The sequence below is a fragment of the Enhydra lutris genome, unplaced genomic scaffold (genome assembly GCF_002288905.1).
Source record: "Enhydra lutris kenyoni isolate GAN:26980312 unplaced genomic scaffold, ASM228890v2 scaffoldscaffold3, whole genome shotgun sequence".
Taxonomy (NCBI): domain Eukaryota; kingdom Metazoa; phylum Chordata; class Mammalia; order Carnivora; family Mustelidae; genus Enhydra; species Enhydra lutris.
In genome coordinates this window covers 56270952-56291716 of record NW_019154087.1, presented here as the reverse complement: position 1 = coordinate 56291716, position 20765 = coordinate 56270952, and the positions used below count along the sequence as shown (strand labels likewise).

The 20765-nt window shown below is 45.3% G+C and overlaps 1 pseudogene; it reads right to left on the bottom strand.

Annotated features, from left to right (window-relative positions):
* Positions 1-15682: 15682 nt before the first annotated feature.
* On the bottom strand, positions 15683-19257 carry LOC111157256 (annotated as a pseudogene).
* Between the last annotated feature and the right edge of the window lie 1508 nt (positions 19258-20765).

Below are 20765 nucleotides of genomic sequence, written 5' to 3'. Positions count from 1 at the left end.
AACTACTTTTATTCTATTTCCATCTCCAAGTCAGGGGGGTAGCAGCTCTCTCCTGGATCACGGCTCTGTTTTCTGGCATATTCTTTGCTCCCTGCCCCTCTCCCACCATCATTCTGTTCTCTGGAATGCATTTTTCTTTTCTTTTAATTTAAAAAAAAATATATATATATTTTTAAAGATTTTATTTATTTGTCAGAGAGAGAGAGAGCGAGAGTGAGCACAGGCAGATAGAGTGGCAGGCAGAGGCAGAGGGAGAAGCAGGCTCCCTGCTGAGCAAGGAGCCCGATGTGGGACTCCATCCCAGGACGCTGGGATCATGACCTGAGCCGAAGGCAGCCGCTTAACCAACTGAGCCACCCAGGTGTCCCCCCAAATATATATTTTTTAAGATTTCTTTTTGAGAGAGAGAGAGTGAGCCTGTGCACAAGCACCTGAAGGCGCGGCAGAGGGAGCGGGAAGCAGAGTCCAGGCCCAGCATGGAGCCAAACACCAGGCTTGGGCTCCATCTCGCTACTACGAGATCATGACCCGAGCCAAACCAAGAGTCTGACGCTTAACCTTCGGAGCCACCCAGGCCCCAGGGGAATACACTTTTCAAGGAAAGAAAAAAAATCATCTCATTTTCCCTCTGCTTAAAAAACTCATCTCTTGGGGCGCCTGGGTGGCTCAGTGGGTTAAGCCGCTGCCTTCGGCTCAGGTCATGATCTCAGGGTCCTGGGATCGAGTCCCACATTGGGCTCTCTGCTCGGCGAGAAGCCTGCTTCCCTCTCTCTCTCTGCCTGCCTCTCCGTCTACTTGTGATCTCTGTCAAATAAATAAATAAAATCTTTAAAAAAAAAAAAAAAAAAACTCATCTCTTTTCATGGCTCTTAGGAAAAGTATCCGACCCCAAGACTGGGGGCTGGTTAGGGGAGTTTGCTGGTAATGTCTTTTTAAAAATCTAATGGTTATTTCAGAGCAGTGTTCTCTTTGTGATAATACATGAAGCTGTTCACAAATTTTGCATCCAGGAAACAAGTTAGCATCCAAGAAACAAGTGTTTGTTTGTTTGTTTTTTAAAGACCCAAACCAGTGTCAGGCCCTGTCACCCCTCCATATTGTCGTCTTTTTTTTTTTTTTAAGATTTTATTTATTTGACAGAGAGATCACAAGTAGGTAGAGAGGCAGGCAGAGAGAGAGGAGGGGAAGCAGGCTCCCTGCTGAGCAGAGAGCCTCATGTGGGCCTTGATCCCAGAACCCTGGGATCATGACCTGAGCCCAGGGCAGAGGCTTAAACCCCTGAGCCACCCAGGTGCCCCCCATATTGTCGTCTTACATAAAGACCAGAAATGTCTATTTTTAGAAGCTGCTAGATCAAGAGGAAGCCCTTTCTCTAACTAGCACCTGAACACCATTATAGTCACCAATAAAGCGAACTAGATTTGAGATTACGGGCCTCATCACAGCTGCGTGAACGTGCACCTGGCACCCAGTAGGGGCACAGCTGAGAAGCGGCGGAGCCAGTTTCAGAAACCACCTTCATGGGGACCATACAGTCCAGACCTGAGATTCGCAGCATAGGCTGACTTCTAGTGGCTTCCGGAGCCATTCATACCTACGACCATCACAGAAAACACGTACACAGCTTCTGTGTTCCAGTGCCTGCTTCCCACTTCTCTCAACTCTCGTTTCACGGGGGAGGAAACTGAGGCACACAGCAGTTAGTGAACCCAGGCTGCCAAGCATACAGCCAATAGCTAGTAGAGACAGGATTCGAACCCAGAGTCTTGGCCCAGAGTCCACTCTCACGATGGCCCCACTCTGTGGTCCTCTGAGCAAAGGGCAAAAGAGGTTTTGTAGGGTAGAGAGTTTTGGCCATACCAAAGCTTGGTGAGGCCCTACCCTGTGACATGTCAGTGGTCATGCCGCTCGCTGGTGAGTGACCAGGAATGGGAACTCAGTTTTGTCTTCCTATGCACTGAAGCCAGTCCTTTTCACCATGATTTCCAGTTGCTGACGCAACAGGGGGCTTTATTACCATCACCAAAATCTTGAGGTAAATACAGATTCCCTGGCAAACCCGTGGAGACAAAATAGCAGCTTTAAAAAAAATAATAAACTTCTATTAATGTAGACACACAGACATAAAAACACAAACAGACATCATTTTGCCTGTCTTGATGAATGATTACAAAAAGAACAAAGCCTTGTAACCACCACCCAGGTCCAAAAGTAGAAACATAACCTGCCCCCACTTTTGCCCCCTCCTGGCCATTCTCCATCATTACTGCCACTCTCCAAATATAACCCGTACCCCCCCCACTAAAACCACAGACTGTTTTTTCATGTTTTATCTTTTTTTTTTAAGATTTAATTTATTTATTTGATGGAGATCACAAGTAGGCAGAGAGGCAGGCAGAGAGAGAGAGAGAGAGAGAGGAGGAAGCAGGCTCCCTGCTGAGCAGAGAGCCCGATGCAGGGCTCGATCCCAGGACCCTGGAATCATGACCCGAGCTGAAGGCAGAGGCTTTAACCCACTGAGCCACCCAGGCGCCCCTCATGTTTTATCTTCATACAAGGGAATCATACATTGTCTTTTATTTCTAGGCTCTTTAGCTCAAGATTATGGTGGGGAATAAATCCATTTTTTTCCTATTTTTTCAAAACCTTTTTTTTCTTTTTCAAGATTTTATTTATTTGAGAGAGAGAGAAAGAGTGAAAGAGCACAAGCAGGGGAACAGTTGAGGGAGAGGGAGAAGCGGACTCCCCACTGAGCAGGGAGCCTCAGTGGGACTCAATCCAAGGACCCTGGGATCATGACCTGAGCCGAAGGCAGACGCTTAACCATCTGAGCCACCCAAGTGGCCCAAAACCTATTTCCTGATGGATTGTATTTCTTTTTAGGAACATAGTACAATTTTATTAATCTCTTCTGTTGTAAAACACTGGGTCGGGGGGCGCCTGGGTGGCTCAGTGGGTTAAAGCTTTATTTATGATCTCAGGGTCCTGGAATTGAGCCCCGCATCAGGCTCTCTGCTCAGCGGGGAGCCTGCTTCCCCCTCTCTCTGTGCCTGCCTCTAATTGTGATATCTCTCTCTGTCAAATAAATAAATAAAATCTTAAGAAAAAAAAAGGAAAAACACTGGGTCATTTCCACATTCTCTCTGTTAGGAATAGTGCTGCTATGAGCATTCTTGTACGTGTGTACACAGTTCTATAAAGTCAATTAACAGGAGTGGAATTGCTGAGCCATAGGGAACGTGCGTACTCAGCTCATGCAGAAAGAGTCACAAAGGTTTTGAAGGCTGTTGCACCAATTTCCATTCTTATTTTTCTCTGTCAGCTGCATTATCTGATACTTGATGTTTGCAATGTATCAGAGGTTAGAAACTTTTTATAAAAATTTTTATTTATTTATTTATTTGACAGAGATCACAAGTAGGCAGAGAAGCAGGCAGAGACAGAGGAGGAAGCAGGCTCCCTGCTGAGTGGAGAGCCCAATGCGGGGCTCGATCCCGGAATTCTGGGATCATGACCATGACCTTTGGCTCCGGAACTCTGGGATCATGACCATGATCATGACCATGACCTTTGGCAGAGGCTTTAACCCACTGAGCCACCCAGGTGCCCCAGAAACTTATTTTTTTAAAAAAGATTTTGTTTATTTACTTGGCAGAGAGACAGAGAGCACAAGTAGGCAGAGCAGCAGGCAGAGGAAGAGGGAGAAGCTGACTCTTGGCTGAGTAGGGAGACTGATGGAGGGCTTGATCCCAGGATTCTGGATCATGACCTGAGCCAAAGGCAGACATTCAACTGTCTGCGCCACCCAGGTGCCCCAAGAAACCGTGATAAAGTGTTTCGTTAAAAGACCTCTAGGGACACCTGGGTGGGGAAGTTGGGTAAACTTCAGACTCTTGGTTTTGGCTCAGGTTATGATCTCTCAGTCCTGAGAGAGAGCCGTACATGGGGCTTCACACTCAGCGGGAGTTGTCTTGAGATTCTCCCTCTCCCTCTGGCCCTCCCCCCACTCTCTCTTTCTACAATAAATAAATAAATAAATCTTTAAGAAAATAAAATAAAATACCTATAGGCAGGAGTGTTATGTGTTTGTTTTCTGTCTGCCTCTCCAGGGGAGTAGGGACTCCTGGATCCCTGTCCTTTCTCAAACAGCAGAACTAGTGCCTGACACTTAGTTGCCAATCACTTCTCATATGACTTACATGTACATACACTAATAGTTACGTTGTGAGTACATAGTATACATAGTACAAAAAGGTTTAAATTAAAAGCCTAGTAGGGGTGCCTGGGTGGCTCAGTGGGTTAAAGCCTCTGCCTTCGGCTCAGGTCATGATCCCAGGGTCCTGGGATCGAGCTCCTCATCGGGCTCTCTGCTCAGCAGGGAGCCTGCTTCCCTTCCTCTCTCCCTGCCTGCCTCTCTGACTACTTGTGATCTCTGTCAAACAAATAAATAAAATTTTAAAAAATTTAAAAAAATTAAAAGCCTAGTAAAACAACTGGATCAGAAATTATACTCAGGCGCCTGGGTGGCTCAGTGGTTGTAGCCTCTGCCTTCGGCTCGGGTCATGATCCCAGGGTCCTGGGATCGAGCCTCACATCGGGCTCTCTGCTCAGCAGGGAGCCTGCCTCCTCCTCCTCTCTCTCTCTGCCTGCCTCTCTGCCTACTTGTGATCTGTCTGTCAAATAAATAAAAATCTTAAAAAAAAAAAAAAGAAATTATACTCAGTATTTGTCAGTTAAATTCAGTGTTTAAAGAAAGGTTCTGGGGATGCCTGGGTGGTTCAGTCAGTCAAGCATCTGCCTTTGGCTCAGGTCATAATCCCAGGGTGCTGGGATTGAGTCCCATGGAAGCTCCCTGCTCAGCGGGAACTTGCTTCTCTCTTTCCTTCTACCCCTCTCCCTGCTCGTGCAGGTATTTCTCTCTGGAAATAAATAAAATCTTAAAAGAAGAAAAAGGTTCTGGATGTCATTTGCAAATTATTCTCTAGTATTGTTAAATATCTTCAATATAATCACGAAAAACACCGTTTTTTTAAAAGATTTTATTTATTTATTTGACAGAGATCACAAGCAGGCAGAGAGGCAGGCAGAGAGAGAGGAAGGGAAGCAGGCTCCCTGCTGAGCAGAGAGCCCCATGCGGGGCTTGATCCCAGAACCCTGGGATCATGACCCAAGCCGAAGGCAGAGGCTTTAACCCACTGAGCCACCCAGGTGCCCCAAAACACCGGTTTTGAGGATTAAATAACTTTACTGACATTGCCATTAGGGTGCCCGTGATAGCTATTTTTTAAAATTTTATTTATTTGACAGAGAGAGAGTGAGCACAAGCAGGCAAAGTAGCAGGCAGAGAGAGAGGGAGAAGCAGGCTCCCTGTTGAGCAAGGAGCCTGACAGGGGGCTTGATCCCTAGACCCTGGGATCATGACCTGAGCCAAAGCAGTTGCTTAACCAACTGAGCCACCCAGGTGCCCCTTAAATAGCTATTTTTATCCTTCTACTTGCCTGCCACCCATATGCCAGCTGCAAATAACCATCTTTCCTGAGGCATACAGCCAGGGAACCCCACTCCTGTCTTCAGATTTGAATGTACTAGGAAATTTTGTCAAGAGCAGCTTCACTATACACTGCCCGGACTCTGTATCTTTGCAGCAACCCGTTAGCAGGGGTAGCTGTACCCAAGGGAGCTCTAACTGTGCGCATGGTGGCTCCCAACACTCAGGGCTGCTGGGAGAATGAGTGAACGGCATCCACTATAACTAGCCAACAGAAAATATAGAAGGTGGAAGAAAAAAAACAGTCTGAGGGCAAATCATGCAGGAAGACCAAAATAAAAATAAAACAGGAGCCTCAGGTAAATGGCTTAACTAAGTCCACCTACTTCCGGGCACCTGTTGAAACCATACCTGATAGGTTTAATGAGGTTAAAACTAGCAGGAAATGTAAAACTTGTTTTTCAGAAAACTGTTTCTCCCTAATTATCTATTGCTTCTTTTCAGGCCCCACTAACAAATATACTAGCTGTTTCTGCAGAAGCCTGGACTCAAGGTCAACAGACATGATTACAGCCTATGAGCAAGCAAGGCCCCAAATTCCTTAACCCAAGTGGTCTTACCACAGAATAGTCCCAGACTATCTGCTAGTTTAGACCAAGAACTAGCCAGCCTAGGCCAGCCTAAACCAACCTGAACTCAACCACCAAGTCAGTGGCCTGCCTAGATGAGCCCAGAAGTGTCCAACAGTTACCTCTGCTTCATTATAACATTAAACTCTTCATCCTATGAAGAACGCAAGCTTTGTTAACACAGCATATGAGGCACGAATAGACATATTTTCTAAGTACACCTGTGCAACCTTATGTCCGCCCTTCCAAAACTTCCCTTTCTAAATATTCATCCTAAACCCTAAATAAAAAGAATCTGCTCACCCCTGTTTGAGTAGTCAGGCTTTGAAATTATTCCTTGTGATCTCTTCATTTGCTGCAAATAAAGATTCATTTGTGTGACAACTCTTAAGAGTGTCATCTCTATCGGTAACTCACTAAGGAGTAGACTCCCATTAGTCCAGTTACACTAGCAACTTCCTCTCTTAACCCCGTAGGTTAAGGGTAGAAATGAATTCGGAGGTCAGAGATCTACCTTCAAAAGCCCGTGTGCTTTGGTAAACTGAGAAGTTATCAGTGACGTTTCTTCCTGGAATGGTGGCACAGAGAATTACGTTCCAGGAAGCAAGTGAGGGAAGCAGGGGACAGTTAGCATAAAGCCATGTTAAGAATTTGGGTTCTTGGGGTGCCTGCCTGACATGGCCAGTTAAGCATCCAACTCTTGGTTTTAGCTCTGGTCATGAGCTCAGGATCCTAAGAGTGAGCCGCAGGTCAAGCTCCACATTCCGCATGGAGTCTGCTTGAGATTCTCTCTCTCCCTCTGCCCCCCACGTGTGCACTCTCTCTCTCTAAGAAATAAGCAAATCTTAAAAAAAAAAAAAAAGAATTTGGGGTATGGATCTGAGAGCAATGGGAACTAGCAGATTTTAAGCCTAGGCATACATGATTTTGAAAAGGTGTCTCTGCATTTTAGAGATCAGATTATGGAGTTGGGTGGATGAAGTGGGGTAAAACGCAGCTGTCAGATTGGATGGTTAGGAGGCTCCTGCTAGAAATCGTCATTATCCTGAAGCAGGGTGGTGGGTTGAGTTCAGACGAGGTGGGGCAGAGATGGGGAAATGATGGGACTGCGGGCAGCTACGGGGCTTATGGGGGGGGCGTGTATTACAATGCCTTATCCCACAATCTTGAGGGACTTAATTCTCTTTTAGCACAGGATTCTCCTCTCTCTTTTGTGATGTAATCATTTCCTTTATCATTGTGTGGGGCTTCATTCAGATGGAATCACTCAATAAGGTGGGAAGGATTGTTTACTTTGAATGTGTAGGGGGAGGCAAGACTTACCCTGGACCCAACACCGTTTTCCTCTCGGAGTTATTTATTTTTATTTTTTATTGTGTTATGTTAGTCACCACAAAATACCTGGGAGTAGTATTAGTTTTTGATGCAGTGTTCCAAGATTCATTGTTTATGTATAACACTCAGCTGGGAGTTTTAAACAAAAAGAGAGGGGGGCCTTGGTGGCTCCATGGGTTAAGCATCTGACTTCTGCTCAGGTCCTGATCTCTGGGTCCTAGGATTGGGCCCAGAGTCAGGCTCCCTGTTTAGTCAGAAGGGAATCTGCTTGCTTGTCCCTCTGTCTCCTCCCACCCCCACCCTGCTCATGCTCTCTCTCAAATAAATAAATAAAATCTTTAAAATATCTCTCATTTGAGAGAGAGCGAGAGCACGAACTGGGCTGCAGTTAGGGGAGACAGAGGGAGAAGGAGACTCCCCACTGAGCAGGGAGCCCGATGACCTGGGTCTGAAGATCCCAGGACCTGGAGATCAGAACCCAAGCTAAAGGCAGATGCTAACCTGCCTGAGCCATCCAGGTGCCTCAATAAATAAAATGTTCTTAAAAAATAAACAAAAAGATTAGTAAGAGAAAAAACAGTTTATTTATTTTTTTTAAAAAGATTTTATTTATTTATTTGACAGATCACAAGTAGGCAGAGAAGCAGGCAGAGAGAGAGAGGAGGAAGCAGGCTCCCTGCTGAGCAGAGAGTCGGATGCGGGGCTCGATTCCAAGACCCCGGGATCACGACCGGAGCCGAAGGCAGAGGCTTTAATCCACGGAACCACCCAGGCGCCCCAAGAAAAAACAGTTTATTAAGGCATGCTACGTCCTGCTAGCTGGAGAAACCTAAAGGAAAAGTAAACATGGTGGTTTATATTCCAGCTGATGGAGTATCTTCAACAAAGAACAATATATTCGTAGAGAAATGGGAGGACAAAAGAGTAGTTTGAGGTTTCCTAGGGTTGCAAAATGTGGGAAGTTAAATATATGGCCCGGAATTAACAGACTAGAGTTTGTTTGCAGATTCCTCTAGTGTCCTCTTTGAGCTGATTAGCAACTGTCTGCAGTATGAGCATTTATACACCATCTTGAGGCAGAAGAGAAGGTGCCTATCTGGGTTTGCAGCTGCTTAATTGCCTTCAGCTCAAAATCACTGTAATGTCAAAGAGGCATATTTTGGGATGACACATTCTAGCTTCCTTCAGATGAATTTCCAGATGAAATGTTCTCAAACTTTAGGATACACCAGAATCACTTGATAGGCTTTTAATAACATGGACTGACTTCTGTAGAGGTCCCTTTTAGGCAAACAGACTTGGGCGATGGAATGCAGAAAGGGTCCACAGCGAGCCCAGGGCTGAATACAGACAGGTCCACCAGGCAACCCACCTCAAAATCTCCACGGGCTCTAAGTGACCCATGGGCTACTTACAACTAGGCAGTAACCAAAACCATTGTCCCCCTACCTCTGCACCTCCCCCCTTTAAAAACAGCCTCTCCTCTGCTGTCCTGCCCACAGCTCCCTTAGGGTGTATTCAATACATTTCTTTGTTCCGCCTCAGGTGAATTCTTCCCCTCCTGCCACTGCTTCCACCCAATCATCTCCTGACATTTGGGGGCCCCCATCCGACTGGGAGAGACATCCCATTTAGACATCACAATTCCTCTGCTCCACCACCCATAACCCCTGATTTTCTGATTCATTCAGTTTGAGGCGGGGCTCAAGAATTTTTATTTTTATTTTTATTTATTTATTTTTTAAACTTATTTGACAGAGAAAGATCACAAGCAGGCAGAGAGGCAGGCAGAGAGAGAGGGGGAAGCAGGCTCCCTGCTGAGCAGGGAGCCTGATGTGGGGCTCGCTCCCAGGACCCTGAGACCATGACCTGAGCCGAAGGCAGAGGCTTAACCCACTGAGCCACCCAGGTGCCCAAGAATTTGTATTTTTTAATAAATTCCTTTGTGGTCCTGATGCTGTTTTTCCAGAGAGCACACTTTGTGAATCATGGCTGCAGACCACTGCTTGAAGATCCACAGTGTGTCTTCTTTACAGCTTCATCCCCTACTCTACTAGGAATTTTTTAGAGGGGGAGGTAACAAGGGGGAGAGGGAGAAAGAGAATCCCAAGCAGACTCCCTGCTGAGTGCGGGGCCCACAGTGCCTTATCCCACAATCCCGAGATCACTACCTGATATGAAATCGAGGGTTGGACACTCAACCTACTGAGCCATCCAGGTGCCCTTAGGGAGAGAGAAAATCTTAAACAGATGCCACACCCAGTGTGAGCCCTACTACAGGCTCCATCTCATGACCCTGAGATCATGACCTGAACTGAAATCAAGAGTTAGATGCTTAACTGATGGAGCCACCCAGGTGCGCACAGGATTGTTGTTAATACTTTCATTGAAGATCCAGGTTTCCAAGCCCATTCAGGTTTACTGCTTCTTCTTGCTCTGTGTAATGTTAGGAGAAAATTCTCTGTAGGTCTCTTGGGTTTCTGCACATCTCGTGAGCAGAGGCATTGACTGCCTTTTGGTTCTGGACTATCGTTTCAAGGGTGTATGCAGGAGGAAGTGCTTAGGAAGACGGATATAGAATTGCCCTCCAAAGAGTGAGGTATGATGGCTGTATAATATAATAAAAGATGATGCTTTCCTGTGGGGTGAAGTTTGGGCAGGTTTGCTTGCAGCCTGTTAGAGAAGACTGGGAGGTTCCTTGAAGTTGAACTTGAGGTTCCTTGACTGACATGCAAATTCACTGTGTGCACATCATTCGTCTAGGTCTACCCCATGAGATGGGGGAGTAAGGGGCTAAGGGACACCAATGGTAACGTAAAACTTATCATGAGTAAGAGTGTACTTTGTGTATGAGGGTGGTGTCTTCTATGGGCATCCGTGAAAGAGGGGCAGGCTAACTTGTTAGCTCAAAAATAAGGTGAAATCTCAGATCCTTCATAATTCTGTTTTGTTCTGTTTTTAATCTTCATAGATCTTAAAATGTAAACTCTCAACGGTTTCACATCAAACAAATAAATAAATAAAATCTTAAAAAAAAAAGAAAAAGACAGTATAGATACCGACAGAATGTTAAAGAAAGAGTCTCATTTTTTCTGCTTAGGGCCTGGGGGTTTTTATTGAGGGCAGTGGTCTGGTGTACCTGCCTTCTCGGTAATCCAGGAACAAAAAACGACTGTTTCAGTGCCCTCCATAAATTACTTATGCCCTGAAGCCTGGGGTCCTGATGAGTCAGTGGTCTGGGAAAACATTCCTGATGACCCTGCCCCACCGCCCCTTAGATATTATCTAGTGTGCTAGAAGACGCAGAAGAAATCGTTAACTCCTTCACCTTTACAAAAAAAGAACATACATGATTGGTTCTCTAAGATGTGTGTAAGGCCTGGGGTGTGGGTCCGAGCAAAAATAGAATCCAGAAAAGGAGCAAAAAAGCAATTTTTCATGGGGTCCCTGTAGTTTCCTTGTCTCAACACCAAGGTTCAAGCTCATTCTGTTTCTCCTGTATGTGGCGTGTTTCTAATTTTTCCATTTGATAAATACTGCTTGCACGGAAATATTATACACAATTTTCCTCTTCTTTGACTTTCTTTGGGGAGAGTATTCTCAAATCAGGAATTGCCAGGTCAAGGGGTTAAAAAAAAGTTACAGACCTACAAGTATTTTTGAAAGAGACAGACTGTGGTGGCAATGAAGAGAAGTGAGTTGCATCCCTGTGGCCCCAAGTCGGGGTCCTGAGTCTCCCTTTCCCCTTTTGTTTATGGGAGACAGTTCTTTCTACAATACAGAATTCTTTTTTTTTTTAAGATTTTATTTATTTATTTGACAGACAGAGATCACAAGTAGGCAGAGCAGCAGGCAGAGAAAGAGGAAGGGAAGCAGGCTCCCCGCTGAGCAGAGAGCCCGATGCTGGGCTTGATCCCAGAGCCCCGGGATCATGACCTGAGCTGAAGTCAGAGGCTTTAACCCACTGAGCCACCCAGGCGCCCCTACAATACAGAATTCTTGTGAAGCATCCATGGTATGTCTGAATAAAGCATAGAGCACAGGGTCCCTAACCTAGTAATGTACCCATTTTATTGAAAATGAAAAGGTAGAAAAATACTGGAGGAAACACTGATCTAGCAGGAAGGGTATCCTTTCTCCAGAAACTCTCTTTTCTACCATGAAAACATTTCCCACTTAGGCTTTTGCTCAAAGTTGACTCTAAAGAGTGAAATATCAGTGCCAATATGGGAAAAAATTTTTTTTTGTTTTCAGATTTATCCATTTACTTGAGAGAGAGAGCGAGCAAGCTAGAGAGTGCAATTGCATATGTGGGGAAGCAGGGAGGGGCAGAGGAAGGGGGAACTAGCAGACTCCCCACTGAGCAGGGAACCAGACTTGGGGCTCTCTCCCAGGACCCCGGCATCATGATCTGTGGTGAAATCAAGTGTCGTTGGAGGTTTAACCAAGTAAGCCACTCAGGCACCCCAATATGGGAACATATATATATATAATATTATATTTATATTTCTCTATCTATCTATCTATCAGAGACAGCGAGAGAGGGAATACAAGCAGGGAGAGGGAGAAGCAGGCTTCCTGCTAAGCAGAGAGCCAAATGCTGGGCTCCATCCCAGGACTCTGGGATCACCACCCGAGCTACCCAGGCGTCAGGGGGAGCATTTTTCTTTTCTTTTTCTTTTCTGTTCTCTTCTCTCCTTCCTTCCTTCCTTCCTTCCTTCCTTCCTTCCTTCCTTCCTTTTAAAAGATTTTATTTATTTGACAGAGATTACAAGTAGGCAGAGAGAGGCAGGCAGAATGAGAGAAGGGGAAGCAGGCTCCACGCTGAACAGACAGCCCTACGCGGGGCTGGATACCAGGACCTCGAGATGACGGCCTGAGCCAAATGCAGAGGCTTAACCCACTGAGCCACCCAGGCGCCCCAGGGGGAGCATTTCTAAGACCATATGTGAAGTGAACAAAAGAGGCAATGGAGAAGTTACTTTTGCTTTCAGTAGTTAAAAGAAGTAGTTAAAAGAAGGAATGCACATATACCTAAATGTGCACAGACCACTTCAAGAAAAACCAAGGGCTGGAAACTTTACAGCTCTAGGTCTTGGGCATCTGCTGCATGGTCCACTAGAGGACTCGATATCCCCACATTCTTTTTGAGATAATGTGAAGTTTTAGAACCATATGTCAGAAAAAAAAAAAAAAAAAAAAAAAAAGAACCATATGTCAGTGTGACTGTTCAAGATTTCCAGCAGATGGCGCTAGACGCCATCCAGCGCACAGTTCTGAAGGCCCGAGATTTGGCTTCCGGAAGAACAAAGCCTTACCCTGTCTCCCGAGTGGATGGTCATCCGCACAGAAACAGGGCAAAAAATCTGCGTTGCTTTTCTTCTCCCGGAATGGTCGGATGTCTGGTTTCCACGCTGGCTGTTGTCTCTGTGTTCCAGGATTCTAAGGATCAAGCAAAGCGAGCATTTACAGTCTGCTGAGTGGAGGGACGAACGGGCGGGCTGATGAAGAGATGACTGGGTCTATGAAGAAGATGGAGGCAAAGCGCACGGCTGAAGGTCAACTCCTCAGAGGTTACTAGTCGGGTGTCAACTAAAAAGAGCAGTTTTTGCTTGAGATTACCCCATCTCAACACATCCGAACGTTTTTAAAAACCACACACCCAGTTTCCGCTAGTACAAAACTGCCATAATCCACCAGACAAATCGGATTCTACCCCCCTCCTCTCCCCTCCCCGTGACCCTCTACCAGGACCCCAGGAAAGGACGCTCCCTGCAGGGTTTTGAAGGGGAATTGGACTACTCCAACCTTTACAGTGATGGGGAGGTTGGTTCTTCCCACGAGGAAGAGGAAACATGTCAGCGCTGCAGGGAAGGGAGGGGTTCCTCAATCCTGGGCGAGTCACGAAGGTGTGAGAGCCGCTCTTCACAAGCAGAGCTGGAAACCCGAGCAGAACCGAGCAGGTGAGCAGGCCGCTGCAGGTAAGCGGGGCCTCGGGAAGGTTTCCGGGCCTGCACGGATGCCAGTGGGGACGACTGCGCCAGCCGAGAGCCAGGGCTGGGAATGGGGTGTCCTGGCAAGGGCACTTGGCCACAGTCTCAGGGTTCACGGAAGGGTTCCTCAGTCATCTGAGTAACAGGGAGTGCAGGTCCCGGGGGGCCCCCAGCCTCCACGGGTTCTGGAATTCTCCTCCATGGGCCAGAAACGCTGTGCTGGGATCTTGTAGGCCAGACGGGACTCGGACTCACCCTGGGTGAGTGTTGGGGTCATGGGCAGGGATCCAGACTTTATTGGAAAACTCAGAAGCACCTCATTCCCCTGCATTCCTTCTAGGAAGGAAGGAACTCCGGGCTCTGACAGGTTCTGATGATTGAACCAACCTAATCAGGGGGACCTGGGAGGCTTTATGTGCACATTGAAGGTTTGGGGAGAGAAAGATGAGACTGACCTTTAAAAGAACTTTAAAAAACTTGGCTTGCAGGTTGGATACTCAGTCTGATCCAGAGGGGATGCAATTCTGGAACAGCCGGGAGGGTTGTTCCATCTGTGGCTGTCGCCAGGACCCCACATCTCTGTGTCCCCTACTAGACTGGACAAGGAGTAAGGAGGGGATGGGAGGAAGGTGGGGTAGTGTGAGCTGCTCCTGAGTGGTGACTCCCCCACTTTGGACTCTTGTTGCTAAACATTGTATCTGGAGATGGCTATAGGTACAAATATATTATTATGTAAACATCCTTTTTATTATTTTACAGGACTTCAATCCTGTTGTGAGACGCTGGACAGATTATATAACCTCCTAGAATCTTTTCTCTTCCATACAACAGAGGCATTAATAGTACTACTTCCTGAGTCATTTTATTTCCTAAGTAGCCAGCATGTAGTAGTGAATTAATCAAATACTTAATCAGTGAATTAAGTATTTAGTGAATTAAATAAGTATTTGAGAAGAATCCATGGAAAGTGTTCAGGGAATGGCAAGGAGGCCAGAATGCTGGAGCAGAGAGGACCAGTGATAGAGAATTTGGAAGTGAAGACAAAAATGGGGGGGGGGGGATACATGTTGGGTCCCCTAGGTCAACTTTCCTGAGTGAAGTGGAAAACCACTGGAGGGTTTGGAGTGGTTTGGAGTGGAGGGATGACATGATCCATTCATAGTTTACCAGGAATGTCAGCTACTGTGTTGAAAATAGATGGAAAATAGAAAAACAGAAGGGATGCTTGGGTGGCTCAGTTAAGTGTTTGCCTTCAGCTCAGGTCATGATCCCAGGGTCCTAGGGCCAAACACCAGGTCAGGCTCCCACTCAGTGGCTAGTCTGCTTCTCCCTCTCACACTGTCCCTGCCTGTGCTCACTCTCTCTCTCTCTCTTTCTCTCAAGTAAATAAATTTAAAAATCTTAAAAAAAGAAAGAAAGGAAGAAGCAGAGGAACCATTAGAAGTTACTTCAGTAATTTGGGCAAGAAATGATGGAAGGTGGCCCAGAGCACGTGGGTGGTTATGGGAGTGATGAGAAGTGATTGATTTCTGGGTCCATTTTGGCAAGAACGTCTATAGGACTTGGTGATCCTGGGACATAAAAGAAGGATCATGGATGGCATGGATGTGTTTAGCCTGAGTAACTGCTAAAATGGAGGAAGCATTAACAGAAAGGAAGGCTGCAGTGGAGGTGGGTTACATAGGAATAGCAGGAGTTCTGTTGAAGATTCGAGGTGGTGATGCCTGTTGAGGAGTGAGTGGAGATGTCAAGGAATGGTTGGATACATGGATCTGAAGTTAGGGGAGATCCAGGCTAGAGGCGAAATAACAAATGACTTTTTTAGGATATGTATATCCCATGTGATATTTCAATTACAGCAGTTTGTCCTGCATTTTTCTTTGCTAAATCTGGCGACTCTAGTTGTGGTGTACTTGGGAGGTAGTGATTAGGTGTCTCTAGCAAAAGACACTGGAAGAAATGACCAAAAAGGAAAAACAGTTGGTGGTCTGAAAACCAGGACAAGAAGGAGTTTCAGGAAGAGAGTCACCAGCTGTGTCGAATGCTGCTGATAGATCAAGTGTGTTCAGGACAGAAAATGACTACTTATTTGAACCAAGTCGATGTCATTGGTTAATTTTTGGAAAAGGGTATTCATGGAATTGGGACAAGGTAAACTTGCTTTCTAGTGGATTCAAGAGAGAAATGGAAAATAGAGAAAATTTTCACAAGGTTTGGTTTTGTTTTGTTTCTTCTTCTTCTTCTTCTTCTTCTTCTCCTTCTCCTTCTCCTTCTCCTTCTTCTTCTTCTTCTTTTTTTAAGGCTCATTTCATGACTGTGAGATCAAGACCTGAGCTGAGGTCAAGAATTGGACACTTAACTGACTGAGGCACCCACACACCCCACACAAGGAGTTTTCAGTAAAAAGACCAGAGGAATGAGATGGGACTAGGAGGAGTTAAATCTGGAGAGGATTTCCTTTGGGGATGGGAGCAATGACCCCTCATTTAAATGCTGATAGGATGATGTAACATAAATTGATATAAGAGGAGAGGGAATAACTGAAGGTAGTGAGTTAGAATAGGGAGGTAGTGAGCGAGGGTACACATACTGTGTACACACATTATATATAAAAACAGAAACCTACTCCCCATGCAGACAATGTCCTCATTCCTTGAGAGATCAAAAAAAGAGGCCAGTATGGGCTACCTTCGTTGTAGGATTTTGGCCTCTCAGGTCCTGACGGACTTCTTTGCTCTCCAGTGCCTTCTATCAGTAGTTTTGTGTATTCTCTCTACATTGTCAATGGAAGAGTTAGAACAAAAGTTTCAAACATATTCAGAAATAGATGAATTAATAAATGAACCCTCATGAACCCATCATTTAGCTGCAGTAATTGCCGACACTTTGGTATCTTCTGTCATCTGTAGCCCACCCTCTTTCCTCCTTTTCCTCTTAATTATATTGAAGCAAATACTAGACAATATTCCCCATATGTAACATCGCATGTATATATTTGAGCTTTATCTTTAAAGGATAGGGACTGTCTTTTTAAAAAAGTTGCCTTATTATCGCACACATACAAAATTAATTCTTTAATCACATATTTAGTCAGTATTCATATTTGCATGGTTTTCTTGTTGCACCAGATCATTAAAAAAATTTTTTTTAAAGATTTTGTATTTATTTATTTGAGACAGAGCAGGAGAGAGCATGAGCAGGGTGGGAAGGGGGCAGGAGACAAAGGGAGGAGGAGAAGCAGGCTCCCTGCTAAGTAGGGAGCCCAACGCGGGGGTTGATTCCTGGACCCTGGGTTCATGACCTGAGCTAAAGGCAGAGGCATAACCGACTAAGCCATGCAGAAGTGCCCCACATCAGACAATTTTGAGTAACAAAGTATTCTCATTCACGAGACTGTTGTAGGCCATATTTATTAACAGAGCAGAAGTATATGGTAATGAACCAAAGCTGGCCAGCAAGTCAATGTTAAATACCTTTCTTCAGTGGGAGTCCTCATCCCTCCCACCCACAGCCAGGTAACAAATCAGGATTAGCAGGACCAGATCCACAACTGGGGAAGTGAGAGAATCACTCAGATTGGTACAGTTTCCTATATGTATAGTTTCCATGGTCCCTCAAAGGACATACTAATTACAAGATCACCATACTCAATAAAGGCCAGAGCTATAGTATTCCCTTCCGGTATTTATAGTATATTTTTAGTTCCTTCCAGTCCAGATGCAGTTTACCAACTAGAGATCATTTTTGTCATAAGCAGTGTTGCCTGGCAACATAGATTATAGACCACCTTATGAGCTTGCTAAAGGAACAGCTAGGAAGTTACTTAACTTAGGGTTTAACTGAAGATCAAATATGTGTGCGTAATAGGAGAGTTTTATCTTTCAACAAAAACAGCCATTTGAGGGATAGTTGACATAAAGTAACTATAGGTTTTTGTAGTGTACAGTTTGGTAAATTTTGACAGGTACACATCCATGAATCCATTACCACATTCAAGATAGTGACTACTTGGGGCGCCTGGGTGGCTCAATGGGTTAAAGCCTCTGCCTTCGGCTCAGGTCATGATCTCAGGGTCCTGGCATCGAGCCCCACATCAGGCTCTTTGCTCAGCAGGGAGCCTGCTTCTCTCGCTCTCTCTGCCTGCCTCTCTGCCTACTTGTGATCTCTGTCTGTCAAATAAATAAATAAAATCTTAAAAAAAAAAAAAGATAGTGACTACTTATACACATACCAACCTCAGACATTTTCTCGATCCTCTTTTATAATCTTTCTCTACATTATACAACAACCCCACCCCATCCCCAATGACAATTAATAGTTCATTCCTTTTTATTGCTGAATACTATTCCATTTTGAGGATATACCACAATTTTTTTGATCCAGTCACCCATTTGTTGGCCATTTGAGTTGTTTTTAGTTGTGGCTATTACTTTTATTGTTGTTACTGTCAACAACAAGCAAAATGTATACTTCTATATTTCCTACTGCCTTTTTTTCATTAAAAAATTGTATTTACTTAAAAGCAATCAGAGTTTGCCACCCCTAGTGGTTATTGAAATACCACCAGGACAGGGTCGTCTAAAGACACATTTGGTCGTGTGTTAACTATGCCAAAAGACACTATAGGGCAAACAAATCTTACACAGCCTTACATTTCAATTTTTTTCTTTGAAAGGACTGAGTTGTATACAAGGAGTTAAATGCTTGATAGACAAGGAAAAAAAACTGCTCGAGAACCAACTTATCATCATCGTCATCTTCCTCATCTTCTTGATCTTCCTCATCTCCCTGGTCTTCCTTCTTTGTCTTGTGTTTTTTCAGCTTGTATGACTCCCTTTTTTGCCATCTCAGGCTTCCCTTGCGTGTAGTGTGCAGCAATATTCTTTTCATTTTTTCCCTCAGCTGAGTGGCCTTTTTGTGAGGCTGCTTGTCATCTGCATCTGTGCTGCTCCTCGTCCTTCCCTGTCTTCTCCGCAACATCACCAATGGATAGGGCAGGATGTTCTCCTTTGATTTTTAGCTGATGCTCAGAACAGAACAAGGAAAAGGCAGAAGGAGGCCAGTTGGTTGCATTGGGATCCTTGAGTTTCTTTTTGGCTTCCCCTGTAGGGGGCATATAAGTTTTACTTTCTCAGGTTGCACCCAGGCAACTTCAACTAATTTCAATAGTGAAGCATCTGCCTTTGGCTCAGGTCATGATCCTGGGGTCCTGGAATTGAGCCCCTCATTGGGCTCCCTGCCCAGTGGGGAGCCTGCTTCTCCCTCTCTCCCTGCTTGTGTTCTCTCTCTCTCTTTCTTTCTGTCAAATAAATAAATAGGATCTTGAAACAAAAAGTTTTCATTTCTCTTTCATAACGGGCCTTGTCCACCTTTGCCATGTCTTCAAATTTTCCTTTCTTTATGGCAGACATGGTCTTCCACCTCTCCAAGCACTTCTTAGAAAACTCTTGAGAGGGGCGCCTGGGTGGCTCAGATGGTTAAGCGTCTGCCTTTGGCTCAGGTCATGATCTCCAGGTCCTGGGATCGAGCCCCACGACAGGCTCCTAGCTCAGTGGGGAGTCTGCTTCTCCCTCTGCCTCTCCCTCTCCCTCTCCCTCTGCCTCTCCCTCTGCCTCTCCCTCTGCCCGTCTTGTGCTCTCTCTCTCTCAAATGAATAAATAAAATCTTAAAAAAAAAAAAAGAAAAGAAAACTCTTGAGAGGTTGACAGAAGCATCCAGATGCTTGTTCTTGTGCTCCTCTCCGCAAGTTTGCACAGATGAATGCATATGGTGCCATGTTGTTTCTCAGCTTCTTAGGACCTGTTCTGCCCATGATTAAGTATTTTCCTCAGCGAGGCACAGAATGACCAATGCCCGGCGGGCTCTCACTTACCTTGGGGCCGTCTTTATGGAGCTTAGGGTACTGCAATGGCCATCCTACTGCATTTCTTTCTTTCTTTTTTTTCTTTTTAAAAGATTTTTATTTATTTATTTATTTGACAGAGAGAGAGATCACAAGTAGGCGGAGCAGCAGGCAGAGAGAGAGAGAGAGAGGAGGAAGCAGGCTACCTGCGGAGCAGAGAGCCCGATGTGGGGCTCGATCCCAAGACCCTGGGATCATGACCTGAGCCGAAGGCAGAGGCTTTAACCCACTGAGCCACCCAGGCACCCCACTACTGCATTCTTAACTAGAATGTATCTATGGGGAAAATTCCACCTCATCAACTTTTTTTTTTTTTTAATTTTATTTTTTATAAACATATAATATATTTTTATCCCCAGGGGTACAGGTCTGTGAATTGCCAGGTTTACACACTTCACAGCACTCATCATAGCACATACCCTCCCCAATGTCCATAATCCCACCCCCCCCAACCCCCCTCCCCCCATCAACCCTCAGTTTGTTTTGTGAGATTAAGAGTCACTTATGGTTTGTCTCCCTCCCAATCCCATCTTGTTTCATTTACTCTTCTCCTACCCCCTTAACCCACCATGTTGCATCTCCTCTCCCTCATATCAGGGAGATCATATGATAGTTGTCTTTCTCCGATTGACTTATTTCGCTAAGCATGATACCCTCTAGTTCCATCCACGTTGTCGCAAATGGCAAGATTTCATTTCTTTTGATGGCTGCATAGTATTCCATTGTGTATATATACCACATCTTCTTTATCCATTCGTCTGTTGATGGACATCTAGGTTCTTTCCATAGTTTGGCTATTGTAGACATTGCTGCTATAAACATTCGGGTGCACGTGCCCCTTCGGATCACTACGTTTGTATCTTTAGGGTAAATACCCAGCAGTGCAATTGCTGGGTCATAGGGTAGTTCTATTTTCAACATTTTGAGGAGCCTCCATGCTGTTTTCCAGAGTGGTTGTACCAGCTTGCATTCCCACCAACAGTGTAGGAGGGTTCCCCTTTCTCCGCATCCTCGCCAGCATCTGTCATTTCCTGACTTGTTAATTTTAGCCATTCTGACTGGTGTGCCACGTCATCAACTTTTTGATTTCAGCTAAGGAGGGATTGTACTGGAAGGATGGCAATAATGCTCAGTGACCTTCAGTTTCAGATGAGTGTCTTGTCCATAGGAATGAATCGGTAATGTGGATTATGGTTCTTTCCTGGCCAGCAGAATTCCATTGCTCTACTTCAGTTGGGCTGGGCACCAGAGGCAAGAGGAGGAAGTGCCAGGGTCATCACTACTTGGTATGTACTGTGACTTCTTAGCGAAGCTCCCCCTGGGACTTAAGGGGATGAAGCAGTAGTTAAACGCAGGGGCTGTGGCTCCCTAGATTCTACCTGCCAGGAAGGAGGGTGAAGGCTGAGGAGCCCTCTCAG